Raw genomic sequence first — 17,889 nt, forward strand, 5'->3', positions numbered from 1 at the left:
TCAAGAGAGGACCAACATAGGAGCAGGAGATGCTCCATCTACTCACACTCAAAGACATGGCATTGTGCCACCTGCTGTTCAAAACAACAATTTTGAGATCAAGAGTAGTCTCATCCAGATGAATCAGAGCAACAAGTTTCATAGACTGCCAATGGAGGACCCATAGGATCATCTAGATGAGTTTGATAGGCTATGTAGCCTAACCAAGATAAATGGAGTCAATGAAGATTTATTCAAACTCTGGCTTTTCCCATTCTCTTTGGGAGACAAAGCACACATATGGGAGAAATCACTTCCCAAGGAGTCCATCACCACTTGGGAAGCATGCAAAAAGGCGTTTCTAGCCTAATTCTTCTCCAACTCCAGAACGGCAAGGCTGCAAAATGACATCTCCAGCTTTGTTCAGAAAAGCAATGAGACGTTTAGTGAAGCTTGGGAACGTTTCAAGGGATACACAACCAGATGCCCTCATCATGGCTTGAGCAATGCTTCATTGCTAAGTACACTCTACCGACGTATGGTCCCTAAGATACGGATGTTTCTGGACACCGCTAGTAATGGTAACTTCCTCAACAAGGATTTTGATGAAGGTTGGGATCTAGTGGAGAACTTGGCTCAGTCTGATGATCATTACAATGAAGAGTATGATCGCAATATACGATCTTCTGGCGAGGATGATGCTAAATACAAGAGAGACTTGAAAGCCCTCAATGACAAGTTGGATAAGCTCCTCAACCAGCAGCAGCATGTCCACGCCATCTCAGAGGAAGACCAGTTTCAACAACAAGATGGGGAGTGTGCTCAGATAGAGGATGTGAACTACATCAACAATCAAGGAGGTTACAATAAAGGGTACAACAACTACAAACCGAACCCAAATCTCTCATACCATAACTCCAATGTTGAAAATCCTCAAGACCAAGTCTACCCATCTGCAGTCCAAGGGAACCAAGGCCAGCAAAAGCCTTTTGTTCAATACAATTAAGGCTATGCTCCCAAGCAATAGTATTCTGGCAACTACCACCAACCGATTGCACCACCTGGATTCCTACAACAGCAAGGCCCGCAGAACCAATCTCAAGAAGCTAAGAGACGTGGCCTAATTCAGCAGATGATACAAAGTCAAGCATCAGCTGCAATGGACAATGCAAAACGATTTGCGGAAATGAGCAACAAGATCGACTCTGGGTATAATGACTTGAATGTCAAGTATGATTCTTTCAACACTACGCTGAGATACCTAGAAGGCCAGCACAACACCCAACCACCTCTAAAAATCAACCAGCTTCCAGGTAAAGCTGTTCAGAACTCAAAGGACTATGCCACTGCCCAAGCCATCTTTCTTAATGATGATTTTGAGGATTACCTCACTGAGGACAGCGATGTTCAAGATGGGAGGATATGGATCACTATAGGATGAATGAGTATCAGTACTACATATCCGAGTATGAACCCGATCCTTCACCCGAGGAGGCTGATCGAGCTGCACTGGTTCGAGAATCGCAAACCGATGCACCACCCGAGGCTGAACTCGATGACATACCCGATGATGGTGATTGGATGATTCATCGGGTAGACGTTCAGATGACAGATCAACCTCAATTGCCTCAAGCTGAGGAAGGTGAATTAGAGGAAAGGTTCAGAGCTGCTCTTAACATCCACTTAGAGGCGCTTGCAGAGCGTATGCCCAAACAAAAAGCCCCGCCTCCTAAGCTCTTGCCACCACACAAACTTGAAGAGGAGATCATCAATGAGACAGCTCAGCTGGAGATTGAGGTGAAGGAAGTTGTCAAGGAGATTGGAAATGCAATTATGAGGAGTGGAGTGTGTTTAGATCCTGAACAACAAATTGAGGAAAAATTGGAGGATCCCAGCACTCTTACCTTGCCATGCTCAATAGGCCTTAGGATTTTCAACAACTGCTTGTGCGATTTGGGAGCTTAAGTCAGCATCATGCCACTATCAGTTGCCAACAAGATGGGTTTCAGCAGTTTTAAACCGAGTAGCCTTTACTTGGTTCTAGTTGATAGAACGGTCAGACACCCTATTGGTATTTTGGAAAACTTTCCTCTTAGGATTGGAAGAGTGGAAGTTCCTACCAATTTCATGGTTCTTGATATGGATAAGGAACCAGAAGATCCACTTATCTTTGGAAGACCATTCTTGGCAACAGTAGGAGCGGTAATAGATGTGAAAAAGGGAAGATCAGCATTGAGCATGGAGAACACTTCAAAATGGAATTTGGTATCAAGAATGGAATTAAAAAGCCAACCATTGATGGACAAGCTTTTTCCACCCAGACAAAACGAAGAAGAGTCAAGCATCACAAAGAAGTCCATACTACATTTGTTGTGGAACCTGGACAAGAACTGGAAAATCCATTAAATCAGCCAGCTACAGTGGAGAGAATTCCAAAACCTCTCCCTCCTAAAACCCAGGCTTAAAGAGCATGAAGAGTCAAGCTTAGTGACTTAAAACAAGGTCACTTGGGAGGAACTCCCAAATGTATCATTTTATTTTCTTTTAATTTTATTTAATTATTTTGTCTTATTTTTGATTTTTACATATTTACAATAAAAAAAAAAATCAAAAGAGAAAAAGGAAATTTTGGGGAACCCGAGGCTTTACCTGAATCCGTACCCGACGCGCCTGATCGTGTCCCTACTCGGGTGGCGAGTGGAGTCCGAATTCCACAAAACCCTAACCCACTCTCGGTGAAACCCTAGAAGCTGCCTCTTCTATTTAAAGAGACTAGGACCCCTCTCGATCAGCATCACAAAATCGATAAGTCTCTCAACCCTAATAACTTTTTGCCTTCCAACTTTCTATTTTCTCTCAAAGGATCGAAAGTCTTTAATCTCATGGGAACTAACCCTATTGATCTCGAGTTTAGTTTCTTCTCTTTTCAAGGATTCACCAATGGCTCCCAAGATGAAAACTTACCAAAAGAAGGGGACAAGATCAAACTCTGCCACTGCTAGAACCGGAGGTGACGGTGTGGATGCTCGCGATTCTCAGGGAGGAGGAAACGTTTCACATTCCCATTCGCTGAGTGGACGTTTCCAATCCCCCACCTGATGCTCAACCCGATCATCTACCCGAGGAGATGCTCGAGCACCCGATCGGGTAGATACCCGTGTTCGCTCACCTAGCCCAGTAGCGGTTGCAATCCGCCGATCTCCTCGACGTGGGGACCTGTCTACGTCCGAGAGAACTGTCACCGACCCAATGGAGGTCGATTCAGATGCAGATGGAGGGGAACCGGAGGTGATCCAAACCTCCAGGTTGAGAAGAAGAGCTGCGGTTGCGAGGGGGAAGAGACCAGCCTCTGAAAAGGCTGAGAAGGTAGCTGAGAGAGCGACAGAAGAAGAAGATAAAGGTACCGAGGATGAGAGCCGTGATAATGAAGAGGAGCAGAGGGAACACACACGTTTAGCATCGAGGAGGCTGAAACAAAGAGAAGTGGAGACTCTGGCCAAGATATTCAAGGTTCTCCGCAAGATGAGCTTCGTTGTTACCCGCTACCCCCACCGCAAAACGATGAAGCAGTTGGGAATCGCAAGAGACGTCGAGTTTCTCTTCGATATGTGCCACCTGGGCCAGATGATGCAAACCAGGAGGAGACGGTTCATTTCCTTTCCACGTTACGGTTACACTACTTTGAAGACCACCCAACCCTACTACCCAATGGGGGGATCGGGTTCATCTTTTTCTCCGTGCGCAACAAGGAATACCGACTTACCTTCAAGGAGATGGAGGAGCTGTATGGATTTAAGGCTGGGAGTGGAGAAAACATGGAAGTAATCAAGGAAGAAATGAAATCCCTATGGCTGACAATAGGATATAAGCTTCCCTACAAGTCCACAAGCTCCAAATCTTCTCAAATAAGGAGCCCTGTTTTGAGGAATTTTCACAAGTCCCTAGCCTGCACTTTATTTGCTAGGAAGGAAACCAGGAATGTGAATGACCATGAGCTCCAGCTGCTAGATATATCCTTGTGTGGAATCTTTGATAACACTAGGGATGGTAGAACTCTAGTAGGAGATGTTGCGGATACAAGTTTGTTCTTCGTTTTGCTTGATCAGTTCTTGGATTCAAAATCTTGGGCAATGAAAACTGAGAGGAGAGACGGAGCTGGAGAGATCACCATAGGAGGATTGGTCACACCGATTTTGGTAGCTTGCGATGTGCCCCTAAAGGGGGTTGTACATGAGCCGAGATGGCTAGACATAGACTACCTCACATTGGCGAGATTTTTGGCTTATGAGAAGCCAAATGATATGTTGCTCTTCAAATTCGTTCATCCAGCAGTCAGAGCCACTCAAATGATCATGCACAACCTCGTGTGCACAAAAATCCAGCTAGGGGAGAACATAGACTTCATGCCACCATTGGAGGAGCTGTATAACCCTAAGGAGGAATCCGAAGCTGAGGAGAAAGAGCCAACAGCGCAAGGACAGGGAGAAAACTCGGAGGATTATGATTTTAAGGAGTATGTTTGCTCTCAAAAGCAACCAGTTGGAGTGAGGGAAGCTCACAAGAGGATTGGATGGTTGAAGAGGATGAACAAGTTTCTGGCTAGGAAAGAGAAGGACCTTACTGGCACAGTGAAAGTGATGGGAGGACAGATCATGGAGCTGCAAGACAAGGAAAGCTGTGCCTCAGCTCCCACTTCGGCTTATGCACCCACATGGATGGGGAGGAGTGGACCATTAGGAGGAATCCGAGGATTAGCACCTCCAGAGCCCCATAGGGCATCCTCCTACGAGCCCCACGCTGAAGAAGGTGTAACCAGACCCGATAGGTCACGGAGAAGCCATTCAGATGCCTATCTGACGCCTCACCCGACGGGGTACACAATACCTTACATGATGCCACCATCGAGCACACATTCGGGTGACCACTCGAGTCCATTCCCTCCGACATATCAGATGTCATATCCATGCCGTATTCGATGCACCCTGCGAGCAGCTACATGGGTGACCATTCCGGACCTCTCCCACCATACCTTTCATACTATCCGATGCCATACCCGATGACTTACCCGATGCCTTACCCGATCAACCCCTCGGATGCTGGTCCGAGCAGGTCGTTCGTGTGCATAACCGAGCTTTCTGATGAGCGAACCTTAGCGCCTGCTGAAGCCAGTGACGATCCTAGGTACACGTTGGTAAGCATGGAGGCTGCCACAACCTCCTTTTTCACCAACCCATGAGGTACCACTTTCATCCAAACCATTGTTTATACCAATGCATTTTATTTTGTTTCATTTTGTGTGATTCTCAGATTTCTTTTTCAGACTTTTATTTACACAAGGGACTGTGTAATTTAAGTTTCAGGGAGGGTCTGAGAATGTATATAACATTTTGTTTTATTTTCATATTTTGTCATTTCAAATTTTTGTATGCTAGTTTTATTCATTTGAGTCTGCATCTATTTGCATTAAAAAACACCCAAAAAATTTGAAAAATTTTATAAAAAAAAAAAGAGTTTTCATGTAGTTGCATTTACATATTAGGATTGAGTCTAGACTGCTTCATATAGGATTGTTTCATATGCATTTTAGGGTAAAATGATTAAAACCACCTTGTTTAAAGCCAAACCTTAGGATTGAAGCTATAACCATTAATCACAGTTCATTGTTGCTAGATCATTCTTTGGAAAAAAATGAAAAATCTTTGTTTAAAACCTTGTGTCTTTTGAAAGCTTCCTCCACTTGTGTGAAACTTGCTTGAACATTGCATCATCTCTATATTATTGGACTTAACTTGAACTAAATTATCTTGCTTATGGAATTTGAATGCTTGCTCATGGTAACTCTAAACTCGGGTTAACACTCCATTTTTGTCAATCTTTTCGTTTAACCCGATTTGTTTTTTCTTACCCTGGAACCCAAACCTTTCTTCAAGCCTTGTTGTGAATCGTTGAGTGAGACCTTTTAATTGTGCTATAGGTTGTGAAACCTTGAGAGTATTGAGAACGACAAAGAACTGGCTCTTGATTTAGCTAAGTTAGAATCATTTGGACTAGCTATTAGAATCGGTTTTGAAAGATAGGTGGTTAGCATGATTATTTGGGGTTGGGTTGAGGAATAAAAAGTAAATTAAAGAAAAAGGTCCCTAAGGTTCGGTTCGATTTGTTCATATCTCTAAGTAAAAAAAAAAAGAGAAAAAGATCTTGCTATAGTCTCCTAGAAAAGGAAAAAAAATAATAATAAGAATATAGGAAAATTATTAAGAGTTTTGCAAAGAAAGAAAAAAAAAAGAGCTAGATGTTTAAAGTTTAGACCTTAGGGATTATTAAAAGAAAAAAGAGTTAAAATCAAGGTTGTGGGTAGTTCAAAAGGTTTTGAGTCCCATTTTTAACCTCTTCCTCTTACTTCCTTGCTAGAGGACTAGCAAGATTTAAGTTTGGGGGTCTGATAACTCTCTAAAATGGGGAGAAACAAGGTCAAATCCGAGCATGTACCCGAAGGAGCTATGGAGAAGGAAGAACAGTCCAAACCTCAACCCGATCAAAGAGGATCCAAGGGCAGGAAGAACAACCCGAATACCTATCCGAGGAGTAACCCGACCACATCCTCGAGCACCGCCCCGAGTAGACCCTCGGGTAGGACTGGGCAGCTAGGTTTAAAGGGTTTCCATATATAAACCCCCCTCTTCTTCCTCTCGCCCTAGCTTCTGAGAGAGATCTTGAGCAACTCAAACTCTTTTTTCCACTTTCTAGGATTCGATTTCGTTTCTTTTGCTATTCCTTTTAGTTTTGATTTTGTACTTTATTACTTTTATCTTATTTTCAATACAATTCAATCTTCATCTTCTTGTGTTTTTATGCTTTCTATCACGGATCTGAGTAGTGAAATAAAGTTTCTAGGGATGGGATAGACAAATAAGTGTTCTTGATCGGATAGGATGTCTTAGCTTGAATGTTTGTTTTATATAAATTTCCTTCTAGATTGATGTTCTTAATGCTATTTTCAGACCGAGAGGTTGAGAGTAGATCTAGGGTGTTTTGCCATCGAGAGATGTTGTTGAAATGTTTGAATGAATCAATGCTAGAGATTTACTCACTTAGCCTAAGAGATTAGATGTGTAAGGAGTTTATTGACAATAATGAATCGGTTTGTATTGCCTGCTTGATCATGTTTCTCCAACGAGAGTTGGGTAGGGGAGTGATCAAGGTTGATTATTTCTATCACGAGAGTGTTTTAACAAGGTTTTGGAGATTCATTGTCTAGGGAACATTTGCTTGAGGCATGTAGGACATCCATACTGGTCAGGAACATTTAGGAGTCGATTACCCCATCCTTAGGAGCTTTCGCATCTTGATTGTTTACGTTTTTATTCATAACTCGACCCTATACCTGAACTGGTACTCGATCACTAGCTTCGTGTACACCTTCAAGCTGTTCTTACTTTTCTTCTTTACCCGATCACTCCACCCGATCATGTACTCGAATGCTCGCATCGAGTACTTAGGTCATGTGGTTCTTGTTTATTTATTTTCTTTTAATTATTTTAGGATTGTTAGATCAAACCTCAACTATTGCTTGGCTTGACTTTTTTGTTCTAATCATATCTTATCTGCTAGCATAACAACCATTTGGATTGATAACCCTTTGTACAACTGCATAGGGAATTGATACCCTGGGTGAAAATCCTATTATCAATCACCAATCAGGTTGTGGACCCCTATGTACACCCAAAACTCCTCAAGAAGTTCGAGATACTGGAGGTTATGTTCTACTCTCGTCCTCCACGCATCAGCTACAGTAAGATCGGTACCACGTGAAAACCGCTCAGTGATATTAGGATTTTTGTATGTCTATCCTAGCATGTTCAATTAACCTTATGTAGTTGTAGTACTTAAGGTGTCAATCCAATTGGGATGATGCTAGTCACTCAGGATGCAATCAAGATTACACAAGTCAAGCCAATTCAAAGAGAGTGTTTTTATCTAACAATCCTAGAATGATCAGAATGCAAAACGGAAATGTGTTATAGAACTATAAACAAGAATGTCTGACAAGAAGCGAAAATGAATGAAAACAGAAACGAGTCTAAGCATGAACTAAACAACAGTAATCGAAACAGACTCAGGAATGTAATAAAAATCATAAAGAAAGAAGTCCTAAGAATGGGGGTAATTGATGTCGGTGGAGTATCCTAGTCTATAGAGTGTTTAACATGCGACAAGCAAACCATCCCTAAACAATGAACATCACTTCTTAGCTAATCCAATCTTTTGACTGAAGCTACTCAAACTCAACCACTTCTGAAACAATATCTTTTGTGGTGGTGATGGTATGATATGATGATGATGATAGAGATGGATGCAAGGTGTCTCAATTACCCTTATGATGTTGTAGCATAAAGGATGTCAAACCATAATGAGTGTGATGCAAGCAATCAGGATGTGAATACTTATCTAAGTCAAGCCAAATATGATGATTGTTTTTAACTAGCAACCTAATGATAATGATAAAATGCAGAATGTAAAGCAACTAAGACAAGACACTAAATGCAGGTGAACAGTGAAAACAAAGCAGTAATGATGCTAAACAAGAACAGGAACTATACTAATGCAAGACAAGTAATGAAACAGGATTAGCAGAAATGAAATGAATGCAACATGAATGAAACTAGCATTAAACAGGAAACGAAACAGGAAGTTGCAGAACATAAACAACAAACTCTGGAACGAGCTCGAGCAAGCACTCGATCGGATGTGCGATCGAGTGGGAGGTCGAGTTGACAAACGAAGAACAGAAACAGAGCAAACAATGACAAAAGATCGTAATCAATAGACAAAGAAAGGTCGTAAGGATGGATTCATGGGCTGGACTCAAGCTATGGTTATCTAAATTGGTCAACAAACCTCAATCAACAATGAGCTATCTCTAGACAATGATCTTCTAATACATGTTAATCCATTCTCATGACAATAACAATCAAGCTTAGATACTCTTAGACCTAGTTCTCACTAGCTATTACATATCAAAGCAGACATTAAACAACAAGATCATTAATGTCAAAAATCACTTAAAACATCTAATCTCTTTGCATGCTTCATGATAAACTCTAGTATTAGCCTTATCTAACAACTTAGACATTGGTGTGATGCTAAGAAGCTTAAGATCTACCCTTATCCTCTCAGTATAAGAATAGCATAGAGTGCATCTAACCCAGAAGAGATATTAAACAATCAATCTTGATCAATCTAAACAACCATAACCCTTATCCATCCTAATCCATCCTTAAGATCCTAAACCACTACTCACAATCACTAAACATGATGAACAAAATCATAAACCCTGAAATCAATGAAACTTGCATGATTAGAAAGATGAAATCAAGATCTATAATATTGAAGAAGAAATCAAACCCAAAATCTCAATACTTAGAAAGTTATGGAACATACAAGTATCAAAGATTTCTTGAGATTATACAAAAGTGGCTAGAAAATCTAAACAAAAGAAAGGCAAAAAGTAGATAATTCCCAAAAAGGGTAAATACTAGGTTTTACACATTTGTCTCTAAAAAGGGTGGCTCTCTCTCGTGGCTGTAGGGTACAAGTCTTTATATAGGAGAGAGGGGGAAGCCCTAAAAATAGCTAGAAGACAAAATGGAGAGTCGGCGGTCAACTCGACCAGGTGCTCGATCGAGTGCTTAGTCGAGTGGCTTTTTCTTCTGCTTCTCCCAGCCGGTCGAGTCCCTCTCCGCACACAGTTGAGTGTCTGGTCAATTGTGGTGGTCGAGTGGACTTCCGGACTTGGTTCCATCTGCTCTAACTCCTTGATTTTCTTCCCTTGATAGCTCAAATCCCTCTCAGCATCCTTCCATACTCCTTAGGATCCAAAATCACCTGCTTATGCTAAAATCTATGCAGATGCAATGCAATTCTACTCTAATGCACAAACAGTCCTAAAGCTACTCAATAATGGCTAAATGTGCTAATAAATCATGCAAAAGATGTGAATATACTAAGGTAAAACATGGTGATATATATGAACATCAACTTCCAAACCTAGCTCTCACTAGAGAAACATGATCAAGCATGGCATGAAAAACAAGTTCATTCACGTCAACAAACATCCTAAACAACTAATCTTTTGGGCTAGGAACGTAAGTCTTTGGCACTAGGTTGTGAGACATTTCATCGAACACCTTTTGGGTGCGGAAATGTCTAAAACCTAGTTCCAATTGATCAGAGAGAAACAAGTATTTCTAACTCTAGTCCAGAAGGGAATCATACAAATCAAAGCTTAAACACTCTACATACTAAGATCCTCCACCTAATCTATCCCATCCTCAAGAAATACCACACTACTCAGATCCGAAAATCATCATCAAGGATGCAAACCCAGAAAACATTGAAACAAGCATTCTTAGATAGATTAAAAAGTGAAGAACAACTTTGTAGAAGAAATCAAATGAAAATACTGAATAAACTCAAAGGTGTCGGATTACAAGTCTCATAACGTTTTTTGGTGGCTAGGTAAACCTTAAGGAAAAGAAACAATACAAGAATAATCGATAAGATGTCCCGGGACAAAGACTTAACAAAATGTATTTATAGTAAAAAAAATGTGTGAATCCCTAAAACTTAAAACAACAAGATAGAACGTCGGTTCAGGAATCTCCTGAAGCGTGTAAGATGGAGCACCAACCTGACATGCACGATTTGGTCGGTGTGCAACCAGTGGCTCGATTGGCGATTCGAGAATGGCTCGAGTTATGTGTTCCCAACTGGTGACTTGAGAATGGCTCGAGTGATGCGTTCCTGAATGGTGACCTAAGAATGGCTCGGGTGATGCGTTCCCGACTGGTGACCTGAGAATGGCTCGGATGATGAGTTCCCGACTGGTTACCTGAGAATGGCTCGGGGGATGTGTTCCTGACTGGTGACCTGAGAATGGCTCGGGTGATGCGTTCCCGACTGGTGACCTGAGAATGGCTCGGATGATGAGTTCCCGACTGGTTACCTGAGAATGGCTCGGGTGATGTGTTCCTGACTGGTGACCTGAGAATGGCTCGGGTGATGCGTTCCCGACTGGTGACCTTAGAATGGCTCGGGTGATGCGCTCCCGACAGGTGACCTGAGAATGGCTCGGGTGATGCGTTTTGGACTGCGTGGCTTGAATGCTTGGGTGAGAGTGGCTCGATTGCTTGGCTCGAAAGGTGACTCGAAGGTGGATCGATCTTCCGACGTCTCCTAGACACCTGAAATACTCCGAAATGCACAATGTATGCAAGGATGATGCAAAAACTTCCTAATCATGCAAAGTGTATAAAAGAGACTAGAAAATTATGCAAAACAATGAGTTATCCTAACTAAATGCATTATAAATGCTAAGGAGAGACAAAATATAGACATATCAACTCCCCCAAACTTAGTCTTTGTTTGCCCTCAAGCAAACGATCAAGAACAAAGTATGGAAAAGAGGTGTGAAGATGGGGTCTCAGAACCTAAAATATGCTGAATAGAGTAGTTAGAATCAAGGTTCTTGTTTTTAGTTATATGATGCAAGGTGAAAGAACTTTATTTAAAAACTTTGTTGAAACGATTCTGACCTTTAATCTACACATGCAATCCTATCAATCATTTCCTTTAACATTCATTAACAGAGAACCGTGAATCAAGCTAAGAAACGTCATTGAACTCATTTGGCTAGGGTAAAAGGTCAGAGACAAAGATGGTCTCCTTCTCAAGTGGTTTTATCAAGACAGAACAAGGTTCTCTCACGAAAAGGAGTTGAGCTTAAGAGAAGGCTAAAGGTTGAAACCAACTGATACATACAAGAGCAGCACCCTGTCTACCCAAAGGTCCACAGGGAAACTCAGTCCTAACATTCTAACCCAGAAGTTGGTCCTATCTCTACCCTTCATCAGAAACATCATCTCAAACTTTTTATACTTAGTCTTAGGAGGAGTTCACTTCTTTTCATTCTAGCGGATTAGGAAATCTTTATTATTGCTATGGTTCCTTTTCTTTTCTTCTAAGAACTCTAGACATCTCAAGCATTTTTACTTTCTTTTCTTTGTCTAATCTTTTTATTTTATACCCAGAACCAGTAACTCTTTTTATTTTGCTCAACCCAAATCCTTTACTAGACTTGTAAACTTTGAAAACACATCCCATCCTAAAGACTTTCTACCCTTTACTTTACTTGTGATTGAACTTCAGGAAACATTATTTGAAATTAAGGAAGGATTGTATGAAATTCGGGAAGGATTATATGAAATTCGGGAAGGATTGTATGAAATTCGGGAAGGAATGTATGAAATTCGGGAAGGACTATATGAAATTCGGGAAGACCTTCATAAAAAATTAGAATTTCTTAACATCAGAATGTTCACAAAAATAAAATCAATATTCTTCACTAAATGGAGTAGTTTGCAATATATTGAGGCAAAACATGAATAAAAAGATAGGTCAAAACTCATTTCTTTAAATTTAAGAAAGATTTCATATTGTTTAGAAAGATGTCCTTGAGTTTATGAAGATCTTCCTAAATGTCTGAAACCAGCTAACTTTGGATTTCCAGTTTAGTCCACAGAACTAAAAGAGAGAAGAAGAACAATAAACATAGCATCATCTTCTATTTTATTGGCTTAATTAATAATTTCTTCTCTTTAGAAAGAGGAGGAATCAAAGGAAGAGTTGAAAAAACCAAAGAAGTTGAGCTTTAAAAGTCTTAATCAAATCAATCATTCTAATCTCCATTTCCTTATGAAGTCTCATTGTCTCCTTCGCAAACTCCACCTTCTTCTTCTTCTCCATTACCATAACTTTCTCATCAACACTCTAATATCTGCTACCATGGCTCTTGCTCCTTTCCTCTGCCTCTCACAACCATCTCCATAGTTGTTCCTTTTCCTCTTCAAGATCTCTCTCTTTGTCTTCATGACAAGAGTCGTCGATCCACCAACTCCAGCAAATCTATAAATTGTACTAGATCTTGTCATTATGTAGTTAATACTCCTCAATTTGCTATGTCTCTCTTCATCTTCTTCTTCATAATCCTCATCTTCGTCCTCTTGATAGTGATTATTCGAATTTGGAGGCAGTCGTGTGAGAGAACAGCCTGAGATAAGCGCAAGGTTCTAATCCAACTCTTCCATTTGATTATATAAAGGCCAAATCGAGATAGATGACCAGTCAACATCAGAACAAGCTGAGACGACGACGACAATCTCTTCCCCGTGAGTTGATTCGATTTAAGAGGACCACAGTCACGGAGAGTCTCGTCGTGAGTCCAGAGTAAGGTTGGGTTGGGTTTTCTTGCTACGACGGAGTTTGTAGCGGCTAAAGCGGTGGAGTACGATAAATCGAATAAACAAATCGTCTTGGCATTTCTCACAAAAATTGATGAGGATGAACTAATAATGAAAATCTCAGATGAAAGGATTGAACACAGGTTTTGCCGGAGAAATCTCAAATCGTGAATTTGATTTTACCACCACTGTCTGTAACATAGCGGCGGAGACTACGGCCAAACCATCGGAGCAGCATAATTGAGTTGAGACATAAGAAACGTAAACCTCTTTGGATGGCACAAAGAAGCACAATCACTACCACACTACTCAGATCCGAAAATCATCATCAAGGATGCAAACATAGAAAACATTGAAACAAGCATTATTAGGTAGATAAAAATAAGATGAACAACTTTGTAGAAGGAATCCAATGCAAAAACTGAATAATCTCAAAGATATCGGAATACAAAGTCTCAGAACATATTTGGTGGCTAGGCTAACCTTAAGGAAAAGAAAACAATACGAGATAAAAGATGTCTCCAGCCAAGACTTAACAAAACTTATTTATAGTAAAAACATGTAAATCTCTAAAACTTAAAACGACAAGGTGAAGCGTCGGTTTGGGAATCTCCTGAAGCGTGTAAGACGGAACGTCTTCCTGTCATGTGCATCGAGTCGGAGTGGGCGACAGTGGCTCGATTGAGTAAGTGAAAGTGGCTCGATTGCTTGGGTGAGAGTGGCTCGATTGCGTGGCTTGATTGCTTGGGTGAGAGTGGCTCGATTGCGTGGCTCGATTGCTTGGGTGAAAGTGGCTCGATCGTCTGCGTTTTCGTCTCCTAGACACCTGAAATACTCCGAAATACACAATGTATGCAATGATGATGCAAAAACCTCCTAAACATGCAAAGTGTATAAAAGAGGTTCTAAGATGATGCAAAACGACTAGTTATCCTAGCTAAGCGCATGACAAATACATGCTAAGGAGATGCAAAATATAAACATAACAACTCCCCCAAACTTATTCTTTGCTTGCCCTCAAGCAAACAATCAAGAACAAAGTATGGAAGAGAGGTGTGAAGATGGGGTCTCAAAACCTAAAACATGCTGAATGGAGTAGTTAGAATCAAGGTCCTTGTTTTTAGTTCTATGATGCAAGGTGAAAGAACTTTGTTTCTTAACTTAATTAAAACGATTATGATCTTTAATCTACACATGCAATCCTATCAATCACTCCCTTTAACATTCATTAACGGAGAGCCGTGAATCAAGCTATGCAGTGCCGTTGAACTCATTTGGCTAGGGTAAAAGGTCAAAGACGAAGATGGTTTCCTTCTCAAGTGTTTTTGTCAATACAGAATAAGGTTCTCTCACGAAAAGGAGTTGAGCTCAAAAGAAGGCTAAAGGTTGAAACCAACTGATACATACAAGAGCAGTGCCCTGTCTACCCCAAGGTCCCCAAGGAAACTCAGTCCTAACATTCTTATCCAGAAATTGCTCCTATCTCTACCCTTCATCAGAAACATCATCTCAAACTCTTTACACTTAGTCTTAGGAGGAGTTCACTTCTTTTCATTCTAGCGAATTGGAAAATCTTTATTATCACTATGGTTCCTTCTCTTTTCTTCCAAGGACTCTAGACATCTTAAACATTTTTACTTTCTTTTCTTTTTCTAACCATTTACTTTATGCCCATAACCAATAACTCTTTTTACTTTTCTCAACCCAAATCCTTTACTAGACTTGTAAACTTTGAAAACACATCCCTCTCCTTAAGACTTTCTACCCTTTACTTTTCTGCACAAATCCATACCCAATACCCAAAATCGAGTTCTCACCTAGTCCTACCAGTACGGATAACGCGAACTAGAACTACACAGGATCCTACTCTTGTCGGTTAGAACCTAACACTTTCTAACAAGCTCAACTCGGAAAAAGCCTAAACTCAAGAATACAATTGGCTTGAAAGAATGGTTGGTTAAGGGTGTGGGGAACTGTTCCAAAGATGGGAATCAGCTACTTGGATTGACAAGGGTAGTAAAAATGTGAAAGACAATCCAAGTATGTGTATGGTATCCATGAGTTCAACTTCAATGCATAACAAGATAATTGCAAATCAGGATTAGGTTCAGATAGATAGGGAATGACGTCAATTCAAAACATTCTTCAATCAAGAGTAGAATGCAATTTCGAGAATTCAAAACTTGGTTTAGTCTTACATTTCAATTTCAATCAACAAGCATCAAAGAACTAATAACAAGGGTCTTGATCCTATCCTATTGAATTCAGCATGCTACCAAGGTTACAATCATCATCAACCCCTATGCTAAATGCAACAACCCTGTATGAATAACACTATACTCAATCCTAATATGCAAGTGCAAACCACATGAACACTCTGTTTTTTGTAGAAATTTTTGATTTGTTTTTCAAAAATTTTTGGTTTTTCTATGCAAATAGATGGATGCAAACTCAAACATGATATGACGCAAAAACATTGAAATAAGAATCACAAGACACAACATCAGATACATCATCTCAAACCCTCCCCCAAACTTAAATTACACAGTCTCCTGTGTAAGAAAAATTTGCAGGAGGATTTAAGAATCACAACATAAACAATGCATGAATGAAATTGTATATAAAATGGAAGGTAGGAGTACCTCAGTAGTAGAAGAAGGAGTCGGTGCTTGCCCAAGGAGGAGCGTTATATTGACTTTGTCCTTCAGCTTGTTCCAGATCCGCGAGAGTGACCTCAGCTGGTTGGTTGACTTGCTGCTCAACCGCTTGCGTGTTCTAATACATGTTCGGCTGCTCGTCACACTGCATGTCATCAACTCTGGACTACCATGGTCCGATACCAACACAACAACCTCCGTAGGCTGATAATCACCTTGATGTTCGATCTGTTGCTCAACCTCGTGCATACCCTGATAATCACCCTGAGCTTCAACTTGTTGCTCAACCTCAACCTCAGGCTTATCTCGAGCTGCACAACAACGTGCTGATCGACGACTAGAAGAGGCTCTTGAACCTCGCGAACCGTGTCTCTGTCTCTCCCTAGACTCATGTGACGAGTGGCATGAAGGAGCGGGTGAAGGTTGGCGCTCCTGAGGCACATATGAAGATTGACGTGTTGGGGAGTGAACCGGAGAGAATGTTCTCTGCACGAGTTGGCTCGAGTGTGGTAGAGGCGCGTCCCGGCATGGATCTGGTGTCCTCGGGGATAGACCTAGGGACGGTGGTAATGGAAGTCGAGCAGCTAAACTTACGCATGAAGTTCGTCATAGTCTTGGTGAAGCTGCTGAACGCCTTGTCTCTGGCCTTCCCCCATCGCTGAAGCTTGTTTAGGCGTTCATGAGCTGCTCTAACTCCCTTAGCCATTCTCGGTTCTGAGTACTCTTCAAAGTGAAACTGCTCATGGCGGTACTCAACTGCGTCCTCCTCCATCGGGTCTGCTCCTGCTTCTACAATCTCTACCTGCTGCACCTCATCCCCAGACTCGTACAGAGTGTCTGTGGGAGGTATGAACTCTACATGTTCACCCCTCAAGATAGTAGTCAACTCGACGCAAGGCAGGAGTAATCTCGAGGGACCGACCTCCGGATGCACAAACTTGTAAAGCAACTATACCTGCCTCAAACCCCGCTCCAGAGTGCGCAACTATCGTAGGTTGTTCACGTCGATCCAGCGTGGTCGATATGACTCGGATAGTAATGGAACTCCAGCAGCCTCAAGAAACCAAGTCACCACGCCGCCCATACACATCACTCCTGGAGAGTGGTTGTTGTTGAGTCTTGAGACCCAAGTCTTGTACAACATCATGTAGTTGAGGAGGTAGAGCGAGACGGAAGTTTTGGACGTGTCACCTTGCAGCTCGATGCTATCCATTGCTGCGAATGAGAGTCCCTTAATCTCCTTGGCGTAGAATGCACTGGCTATCGCCTTCTAGAAGTAACGCAACACTGGACTTCTCAGGTTCGTCGCCTTCGTTTTTGACGAAGTGAATATGGGCGTGCTTCCAATTGTCACCCAGAGTGCTGATATTTCGTTCTTATCGAACTGTGGCGTAGTCCCCGTTTGGAAAGTCCAAATATCTCTTCGACGGTTCTGAAGGTAAGAGTGTNAACTGGCCGTGAATACGAATTGTAATGTAGCCCAGACCTCCATCAGACATCATTCTCGGCTCATCCGCATAGAAGTGCATCTCCAGAGTACAAAAGAACTGAACTGTCTCCTCCCAGTATCCATTCCTGGGGGTGTTCATGAGTCTCTCCAGATGGCACCGCCTAAATAAGTACTGAACATCCTCCGCAATCCTGAGTTGCTTCATAGTCTCAACATGAGGGTATCATGTTCCACTGAACTCCAACTGTTGAAACAGCTCGTAATACTCCTTGGGAGTCAGTTTTGTCTTGGTTGATTTCCGTCTTACAGATTTCTTGGGATCTTAGAGAGCGGATTGGCTGGGCTGCTTGACCCTGCTGCTTGGCCTGAACCCCCTACAACTTCGCCGACCATGTTTTTCATTACTAAGAAACTCTTCGTCATAAACTTAGGCGATGAGCGTTCTCCAGCCTTACAACCATATTCATCTCTCATTTCCTCTATTAGATCAGTACTCTTTCTGCTC

This window comes from Camelina sativa, chromosome 7 (assembly GCF_000633955.1).
Source record: "Camelina sativa cultivar DH55 chromosome 7, Cs, whole genome shotgun sequence".
In the NCBI taxonomy this organism is placed as follows: domain Eukaryota; kingdom Viridiplantae; phylum Streptophyta; class Magnoliopsida; order Brassicales; family Brassicaceae; genus Camelina; species Camelina sativa.